The sequence below is a fragment of the Balaenoptera acutorostrata genome, chromosome 10, assembly GCF_949987535.1.
Source record: "Balaenoptera acutorostrata chromosome 10, mBalAcu1.1, whole genome shotgun sequence".
Lineage (NCBI taxonomy): Eukaryota > Metazoa > Chordata > Mammalia > Artiodactyla > Balaenopteridae > Balaenoptera > Balaenoptera acutorostrata.
Window position 1 is genome coordinate 61,849,639 of NC_080073.1, and position 10,926 is coordinate 61,860,564.

At 37.0% G+C, this 10,926-nt stretch overlaps 1 non-coding gene across 1 annotated transcript; it reads left to right on the top strand.

The window, feature by feature from the left end:
• The first annotated feature begins 9,166 nt into the window (after positions 1-9,166).
• Positions 9,167-9,296, top strand: LOC114238489 (small nucleolar RNA SNORA42/SNORA80 family). Its single transcript, XR_003623836.2, has one exon. It is a non-coding gene; the product is annotated as a small nucleolar RNA SNORA42/SNORA80 family (small nucleolar RNA).
• Positions 9,297-10,926: the final 1,630 nt, after the last annotated feature.

Consider the following 10,926-nt stretch of genomic DNA (forward strand, 5'->3'; position numbering starts at 1 on the left):
GCTGCAGGCTCTCCCCGCATCCATACCCCTCCCTCCACCCGGCCTGAGTGAGGCAGACCCCTGAAGCAGCTGCTCCTTTAACCCCGTCATGTGTGAGCGAAGAACAGATGCCCTCAGGCGACCTACATGCAGAGGCGGGTCCAAATCCAAACCTGAACCCCGGGAGCTGTACGAACAGAGAAGAGAAAGGGAAATTTCTCCCAGAAGCCTCAGAAGCAGCGGATTAAAGCTCCACAAACAACTTGATGTACCTGCATCTGTGGAATACCTGAATAGACAACGAATCATCCCAAATTGAGGAGGTGGACTTTGGGAACAGGATATATTAATTTTTCCCCTTATCCTCTTTTTGTGAGTGTATATATATATGCTTCTGTTTGATATGTGATAGCTTTGCTTTCACCATTTGTCCTAGGGTTCAGTCCATCCGTTGTTTTTTGTTTGTTTCTTTGCTTTTACTTAAAAAAAATTGTTTTCATAATAAATTTTTTCTTAATAATTTTTCCATATTTTTATTTAAAAAAATTTTTTCCTAATAAATTTTTCTTAATAATTTTTTCCTTATTTTTTATCTTAAAAAATTAAAACAATTTTTTCTTAATAATTTTTTTCTTAATACTTTTTTATTTTTTATTACAAAAAATTGAAAAATTTATTTTAAAAAATTAAAATAATTTTTTCTTAATAAATTTTTTCTTAATAATTTTTTCTTAATTTTTATTATAATAGCTTTATTTTATTTTATCTTACTTTATTTTATTTTATCCTCTTTCTTTCTATTTTTTCTCCCTTTTATTCTGAGCCGTGGGGATGAAAGGCTCTTGGTGCTCCAGCCAGGCATCAGGGCTGTGTCTCTGAGGTGGGAGAGCCAACTTCAGGACACTGATCCACAAGAGACCTCCCAGCTCCCACGTAATACCAAATGGCAAAAATCTCTCAGAGATCTCCATCTCAACATCAAGACCCAGCCTCACTCAACGACCAGCAAGCTACAGTGGTGGACACCCTATGCCAAACAACTAGCAAGAGAGGAACACAGCTCCATCTATTAGCAGAGAGGCTGCCTAAAATCATAATAAGGCCACAGACACCCCAAAACACACCACCAGACGTGGGCGTGCCCACCAGAAAGACAAGATCCAGCTTCATCCACCAGAACACAGGCATTAGTCCCTTCCACTAGGAAGCCTACACAACCCACTGAACCAACCTTAGCCACTCAGGACAGATACCAAGAACAACAGGAAATACGAACCTGCAGCCTGTGAAAAGGAGACCCCAAACACAGTAAGATAGCAAAATGAGAAGACAGAAAAACACACAGCAGATGAAGGAACAAGGTAAAAACACACCAGACGTAACAAATGAAGAGGAACTAGGCAGTCTACCTGAAAAAGAATTCAGAATAATGATAGTAAAGATGATCCAAAATCTTGGAAATAGAATAGACAAAATGCAAGAAACATTTAATAAGATGTAGAAGAACTAAAGAGTAACCAAGCAATGATGAAAAACACAATAAATGAAATTAAAAATACTCTAGAAGGGATCAATAGCAGAATAACTGAGGCAGAAAACAGAGAAGTGACCTGGAAGATCAAAGAGTGGAAATAACTACTGCAGAGCAGAATAAAGAAAAAAGAATGAAAAGAACTGAAAACAGTCTCAGAGACTTCTGGGACAACATTAAATGCACCAACATTTGAATTATAGGTGTCCCAGAAGAAGAAGAGAAAAATAAAGGGACTGAGAAAATATTTGAAGAGATTATAGTTGAAAACTTCCCTAATATGGGAAAGGAAATAGTTAATCAAGTCCTGGAAGCACAGAGAGTCCCACACAGGATAAATCCAAGGAAAAACACGCCAAGACACATATTAATCAAACTATCAAAAATTAAATAAAAAGAAAACATATTATAAGCAGCAAGGGAAAAACAACAAATAACACAGAAGGGAATCCCCATAAGGTTAACAGCTGATCTTTCAGCAGAAACTCTGCAAGCCAGAAGGGAGTAGCAGGATATACTTAAAGTGATGAAGGAGAAAAACTTACAACCAAGATGACTCTACCCAGCAAGGATCTCATTCAGATGTGATGGAGAAATTAAAACCTTTACAGATAAGCAAAAGCTGAGAGAGTTCAGCACCACCAAACCAGCTTTACAACAAATGCTAAAGGAACTTCTCTAGGCAAGAAACACAAGAGAAGGAAAACACCTACAATAACAAACCCAAAACAATTAAGAAAATGGGAATAGGAACATACATATCGATAATTACCTTAAATGTAAATGGATTAAATGCTCCCACCAAAAGACACAGACTGGCTGAATGGATACAAAAACAAGACCTGTATATATGCTGTCTACAAGAGACCCACTTCAGAATTAGGGACACATACAGACTAAAAGTGAGGGGATGGAAAAAGATATTTCGTGCAAATGGAAATCGAAAGAAAGCTGGAGTAGCAATTCTCATATCAGACAAAATAGACTTTAAAATAAAGACTATTACAAGAGACAAAGAAGGACACTATATAATGATCAAGGGATCGATCCATGAAGAAGGTATAACAACTGTAAATATTTATGCACCCAACATAGGAGCACCTCAATACATAAGGCAAATACTAACAGCCATAAAAGGGGAAATCGACAGTAGCACAATCATAGTAGGGGACTTTAACATCCCACTTTCACCAATGGACAGATCATCCAAAATGAAAATAAATAAGGAAACACAAGCTTTAAATGATACGTTAAAAAAGATGGACTTAATTGATATTTATAGGACATTCCACCCAAAAACAACAGAATACACATTTTTCTCAAGTGCTCATGGAACATTCTCCAGGAGAGATCATATCTTGGGTCACAAATCAAGCTTTGGTAAATTTAAGAAAATTGAAATCGTATCAAGTATTTTTTCCGACCACAACGCTATGAGACTAGATATCAATTACAGGAAAAGATCTGTAAAAAATACAAACACATGGAAGCTACACAATACACTACTTAATAACGAAGTGATCACTGAAGAAATCAAAGGGGAAATCAAAAAATACCTACAAACAAATGACAATGGAGACACGATGACCCAAAACCTATGGGATGCAGCAAAAGCAGTTCTAAGAGGGAAGTTTATAGCAATACAAGCCTACTTCAAGAAACAGGAAACATCTCAGATAAACAACCTAACCTTACACATAAAGTAATTAGATAAAGAAAAAAAAAGAAACCCCAAAGTTAGCAAAAGGAAAGAAATCATAAAGATCGGATCAGAAATAAATGAAAAAGAAATAAAGGAACCAATAGCAAAGATCAATAAAACTAAAAGCTGGTTCTTTGAGAAGATAAACAAAATTGATAAACCATTAGTCAGACTCATCAAGAAAAAAAGGGAGAAGACTCAAATCAATTGAATTAGAAATGAAAAAGGAGAAGTAACCATTGACACTGCAGAAATACAAACGATCATGAGAGATTACTACAAGCAACTCTATGCCAATAAAATGGACAACCTGGAAGAAATGGACAAATTCTTAGAAAAGCACAAACTTCCCAGACTGAACCAGGAAGAAATAGAAAATATGAACAGACCAATCATAAGATCTGAAATCAAAACTGTGATTAACAATCTTCCAACAAACAAAAGCCCAGGACCAGATGGCTTCACAGGCGAATTCTATCAAACATTTAGAGAAGAGCTAACACCTATCCTTCTCAAACTCTTCCAAAATATTGCAGAGGGAGGAACACTCCCCAGCTCATTCTACGAGGCACCATCACCCTGATACCAAAACCAGACAAAGATGTCACAAAGAAAGAAAACTACAGGCCAATATCACTGATGAACATAGATGCAAAAATCCTCAACAAAATACTAGCAAACAGAATCCAACAGCACAGTAAAAGGATCATGCACCATGATCAAGTGGGGTTTATTCCAGGAATGCAAGGATTCTTCAATATATGCAAATCAATTAACGTGATACACCATATTAACAAATTGAAGGAGAAAAGCCATATGATCATCTCAATAGATGCAGAGAAAGCTTTTGACAAAATTCAACACCCATTTATGATAAAAGCTCTGCAGGAAGTAGGCATAGAGGGAACTTTCCTCAACATAATAAAGGCCATATATGACAAACCCACAGCCAACATTTTCCTCAATGGTGAAAAACTGAAACCATTTCCACTAAGATCAGGAACAAGACAAGGTTGCCCACTCTCACCACTATTATTCAACATAGTTTTGGGAGTGTTAGCCACAGCAATCAGAGAAGAAAAAGAAATAAAAGGAATCCAAATTGGAAAAGAAGTAAAGCTGTCACTGTTTACAGATGACATGATACTATACATAGAGAATCCTAAAGATGCTACCAGAAAACTACTAGACCTAATCAATGAATTTGGTAAAGTAGCAGGATACAAAATTAATGCACAGAAATCTCTTGCATTCCTATACACTAATGATGAAAAATCTGAAAGTGAAATGAAGAAAACACTCCCATTTACCATTGCAACAAAAAGAATAAAATACCTAGGAATAAACCTACCTAAGGAGACAAAAGACCTGTATGCAGAAAATTATAAGACACTGATGAAAGAAATTAAAGATGATACAAATAGATGGAGAGATATACCATGTTCCTGGATTGGAAGAATCAACATTGTGAAAATGACTCTACTACCCAAAGCAATCTACAGATTCAATGCAATCCCTATCAAACTACCACTGGCATTTTTCACAGAACTAGAACAAAAAATTTCACAATTTGTATGGAAACACAAAAGACCCTGAATAGCCAAAGCAATCTTGAGAACGAAAAATGGAGCTGGAGGAATCAGGCTCCCTGACTTCAGACTATACTACAAAGCTACAGTAATCAAGACAGTTTGGTACTGGCACAAAAACAGACACATAGATCAATGGAACAGGATAGAAAGCCCAGAGATAAACCCACGCACATATGGTCACCTTATCTTTGATAAAGGAAGCAAACATATACAGTGGAGAAAAGACAGCCTCTTCAATAAGTGGTGCTGGGAAAACTGGACAGGTACATGTAAAAGTATGAAATTAGAACATTCCTTAACACCATACACAGAAATAAACTCAAAATGGATTAAAGTCCTAATGTAAGGCCAGACACTCTCAAACTCTTAGAGGAAAACATAGGCAGAACACTCTATGACATAAATCACAGCAAGATCCTTTTTGACCCACCTCCTAGAGAAATGGAAATAAAAACAAAAATAAACAAATGGGACCTAATGAAACTTAAAAGCTTTTGAACAGCAAAGGAAACCATAAACAAGACCAAAAGACAACACTCAGAATGGGAGAAAATATTTGTAAATGAAGCAACTGACAAAGGATTAATCTCCAAGATTTACAAGCAGCTCATGCAGCTCAATAACAAAAAAAAAAAAACCCAATCCAAAAATGGGCAGAAGACCTAAATAGACATTTCTCCAAAGAAGATATACAGATTTCAAGTGCCAACAGACACATGAAAGAATGCTCAACATCATTAATCATTAGAGAAATGCAAATCAAAACTACAATGAGATATCATCTCACACCGGTCAGAATGGACATCATCAAAAAATCTAGAAACAATAAATTCTGGAGAGGGTGTGGAGGAAAGGGAACCCTCTTGCACTGTTGGTGGGAATGTAAATTGATACAGCCACTATGGAGAACAGTATGGAGGTTCCTTTAAAAACTAAAAATAGAACTACCATATGACCCAGCAATCCCACTACCGGGCAAATACCCTGAGAAAACCATAATTCAAAAAGAGTCATGTACCAAAATGTTCATTGCAGCTCTATTTACAATAGCCAGGACATGGAAGCAACCTAAGTGTCCATCATCGGATGAATGGATAAAGAAGATGTGGCACATATATAAAATGGAATATTAGCCATAAAAAGAAACGAAATGGAGTTATTTGTAGTGAGGTGGATGGAGTTAGAGTCTGTCATACAGAATGAAGTAAGTCAGAAAGAGAAAAACAAATACAGCAAGCTAACACATATATATGGAATCTAAGGGAAAAAAAAAAAGGTAATGAAGAACCTAGTGGCAAGACGGGAATAAAGACACAGACCTACTAGAGAATGGACTTGAGGATATGGGGAGGGAGAAGGGTAAGATGTGACAAAGTGAGAGAGTTGCATGGACATATATACACTACCAAACGTAAAATAGATAGCTAGTGGGAAGCAACCGCATAGCACAGGGAGATCAGCTCTGTGCTTTGTGACCACCTAGAGGTGTGGGATAGGGAGGGCGGGAGGGAGGGAGATGCAAGAGGGAAGAGATATGGGAACATATGTATATGTATAACTGATTCACTTTGTTATTAAGCAGAAACTAACACACCATTGTAAAGCAATTATACTCCAATAAAGATGTTTAAAAAAAAAAAGGTAACAATAAAAAAAAAGAAAAAAAAATAGGTAGAAGCCTCACTAGCACAGTTGAAAAATGTCCCTAAATGCATCTACTTCAGGAAAAGGAAGATAAATTTTGATACAATGCAGTCTGAGAATATTTTAACCAATACCACAAAGTAGGAGATAGAAATGAGTGGTATAATCATTGGAAAAATAAATCCTTATTTTATTTCAGCAATTCCAGTCAATGCAACATAAATGGAAACTCTCCACTTTTGAAAAAGACAAAATGATCACTATTTTTTCAAATTTTTTGAGTAGGAAAGCCCATAAAGTCATGTACTACATGTAAAAGATGTAACATACATGTAGTTAGATTCTGAGAAATAAAAGACAAGGACATTAAGACAGAAGCACTATTTGAAATATTAATGAAATGATCATTATTTTAAAATATTTTGGTGTTCTGCTTGGAAAATATATGTGAATTAACTGACAGATCAACTCTTAAATTATTTTATACAAATACTCAAAATTCAATAGCTTTCACATATTCTTGCAATAACTAATTAGAAAACAAGATAGAAAAAAAAAATCCTACTAACAGGATGAAATCTCCAGGACCTATATAAAGCAAACTACAAAACCTTGTTGGGAGGAGTAGGTGAGACTTGAACAGATGGACACACATAATCATGTTCTTGCATGAATATTACAAAGGTTTCAAATCTCCCTAAATTAATGTGTAAACTTAGAACTTAACAAAATGATTTTAAAGCTCAGCTGAAAGATTAAAAGACACAGAAAACAATCGTGATCACTCCAGTTGCTGTGTGGAAGACGGATGGAGGTAGTTAAGGTATGAAATGAGATGAGTGTTCTAGGCAAGGGATGCTGGAGGTTTTATAAGGGGGCTTCTTGTGTAGGAAGCTGGGAAGGGAGATGGTACCGATTACTAAATGGAAATAGAGCAGAGGGATGAATTTCAGGAGTTCAGTCTTGAACATATTACATGTGAGATGCTTGTGAGAAATACGAAAATATAGAGAGTAATATAAGCATCAGGAGCATGGAACCATGGATGGAGCTGGAGATAGGAATTTGAATTGTTTGCCTAACAGTGGTCCTGAAAGCCGTGGCAATGCGTGAGATTACAAAGGAAAGCGTGTGGCCAAAGAGAACAAGATGGAGCCCTGGTGACCTCAACATTAAAATTCTGTGAACAAATAACCAGTTCTACCTAACTAGTCCCAAAGAACTTCCAGCAGGGGTGTCGGACTCCAAATCTTCAGCTTATAGGAGACACTCCTCCCATCTCCTACCCTGAACCAAACAGATCCCAGAGTTTTTTGGCAGTTCTAGGGTGGGGAAGGCTCAAGGAGAAGATGCTAGATTTTGGTAACTCGGCAGAATGGTACCCAAATGAGATATTATCATAAATGTACCCAGAGTTGATAGAGGGAGTCATGTGGGTTAAATATATGTAAATAATGAAGCTTGTGAAGTAAAGCGCAACCTAAAAATAGTCTTTTTTTCTTTGTACCATTGTTTCTCAATCTGTTCCATTGTATCCCCCATCCCTGTTGGTGGTTTGTGGTGGAGACAAGCTCCTACTTCAAAACCGTGGGACCAGAGTGTTTGGCCAGGGTTGCCGTGCAGTACTACAGAGACCCATCTTAATAGGAACCTGTCCTTGGAGGATGTCTGCAGGGTGAGGCCACAGCATCAGGCAGAAGCTGTATGGGGAGTCTTGGTCATGACTTCCAGGCTAAAAAATCTCTTCAAATAAATCCCCTTTCTGATCAGTCTACCTTGCATCTCTTCTCTTATATGTGGCCTTTCTATCTCAAGACAGCTTTGGCCACTTTTTAGCAAATCATTCCATTTAGAATGTTCAGGATCTTGTCACCTATTATTTTCAGTATTGAGTTTCCAACCAGACTTCTAGAAAATAAGATCCTACCCATTAAATGAATCTTTTGTTATAGATGATATTCTCCCCATTTTCCAAATAAGAAAACTGGCTCAAAGAGAGTAAGTGACTTGCCCAAAGCACAGAGTAACAGGATGTGGTTTGCTCACAAGAGGCAGAGTGGGATTTGGTCCAAGTCCAGTTGAACCCCTGAGCTGTTTCAATTGCACTGTAGCGATTCATGCTTAAGAAATGAAGCCAGATGGAATACAATTTAGAACCTACCCGCCATATTAATTAATTAGTTAATTTGCATATAACAAATTAAAGCAGAGGGAGTTTTTTATTTTTTGTTTGTTTGTTCGTTTGAGTGTTTTGCCACCAGGGGCAGGAATTAGAACCACTTTTTAAAACCATAGATACAAAACCCCAGTACCAAAACTCTGATTCAAAAGTCTGAGACAGGATTTGTGCATGTGTATCTATTTTCATCCTGGCTTAAACTTTCAGCTTTTATTTAGTGTGTTATTTGCAATTGTCTTAGAGTCTACTGGGGCTTTTAGTGAATAAACCTGTTAAGAAATCTGCAAACCTTGGAATGAAAGCAGATAAGGGATATCTGTTTAAGGTAAAATGGAGAAGAAAATTATATCATTGGTGTATATGCCACTCAGGAACACAAAGGATAAGGAGGGCTCCTTCTCTAAGCAAATTACAAAACCAGCACAGAGACAGCAAAGCAGTGATTATAGACTTGAACTAACCTGACATCTGCCTGAATTCTGCCTGAATTTGATCAAAGTATGGCATAGGTAAACTCCTAATTTAACTTGCTCATAACTTCATTGCTTCAAAAACAAAGGAACAGTCCCCCTGGGCCTCTCATAGTGTCCCATGCCAGAGCAGACTGGCCCTGAACCATTGCCTGGCCTATGCCCATAGGCTGCAGGCACTGAAGTGGGTTGCACAGTGGGAAAAAAAAAAAAGCAAAGGAACAAACAGCAGGATTCTTTTTTAAAATGGTGTTTGTTAACACCCTTTAATACGGTCTTTCCTACTTTTCACTAAAGTACTTATCAAACTATAGGAAAAGGTGAAAACACACCACCACCCAAAATTAAGATTGACAGACAACTTAAAGCAAACATCTGGAAAGACTCTCCACAAAACATAGAAGGGATTAATTCAGTTTGCCCTGAAATGGAAGACTGAGTATGCTTTTTCTCAGCCTGTCCTCCAAGTAAATCTGAGAAGTGGATTCAGTCTTGACTCAATGGACAAAGAGATGATAGAAAAAGACCATCTAACATCTTGTCTATTGAAAAATGTAGCCTGAATACATAGCATCTCTTTCAAAAGATGAATAGGTAGAAAACAACCAACACAAAACCTATAAAATATTATTTCCTAATAAATTTATTTAAGATCATAAATGTGGTATTTTTCTGAATACCACTTTATCTGCATCTCAGAGGTTTTGATATGTACTTTCATTACTGTTCCATTCTAAAAAATTTGTAAGCCAAGAGCTTGGGAATTTGTTTTTTGGTTTTCAAACACATCTTTTATTGTTAATTTCTAATCAGATTGTTTTAAGATGAGGGAAAATGTTCCATATGATGCCTATTTTTTGAAATTTGTTGACATAACTTGTGAATCAATATGTGTACTTTAAAAGAATATGTTTTACCTTGTGTACATGATTTTTGTGATTTATCTTAGATCAGTATTATTGACCTACACCCAATCCAGAGATACATAAAGCAGAAAAATTACACAATCCCATACCCCTAATAATGAACAGGAAAATTAGACCATAGCCCCGACAAACTTGGTTTCCAGACACAGAGTGAGCCTAGTGATTACAGGCTGCAGGAGAGGACTTACGATCTTCTAAGTCTGATAGATGTTCTCAATAACTAAAATCCTCTCCTACAATACAATTAGACCAGATTCTAAAAATAGAAACTCTGTACATTATCTTTTCTAATAAATGTTAATATTTTGTATCTGGAAAAAAACAGAAATTTTTAAATAATTTCAGGTTATGCTTAGTGAGAAGCAAATGTCGTGTCAGCTGGTCCAGGCTTTCATGGATGGACAATTAAATGATGAGCTGTCCACATATACATTAACAGTATTAGATAACTGATGAGGCCGGCTTCCTAAAAGCATGAAGAGATAGGTCAAGTTCTGATACACTTGTAGTGACTGCTGTCTCTCCCAAAGAAGCAGGATTTCTGCACTGATCATTGCCAGCTGGAAGCACCATCTTGCACTAAAAAAGTTCATTTGGAAATGTTACCAAACTAAACTTGGGTCCGTTCACCCGTGCACAGTAAAGCCAATCTACTGACACCAGGTTGTGGTGAAGGTAAGTACAGCATTTATTGCAGGTGCCAAGCAAGGAGAATAGTCAGCTCATGCTCAACAGATCCAGACTCCCTGATGGGTTTCAGGGAAGGGGTTTTAAAGGCCATGCAAGGGAGGGAGCTGTAGGGTGCGTGATCAGCTCTCACATGATTCTCAGATTGGTTGGCATCAAGGTGAAGTTTTAAGCATCATCAACCTTCTGGTTTCTATATTCTTTCAGTCAGCAATT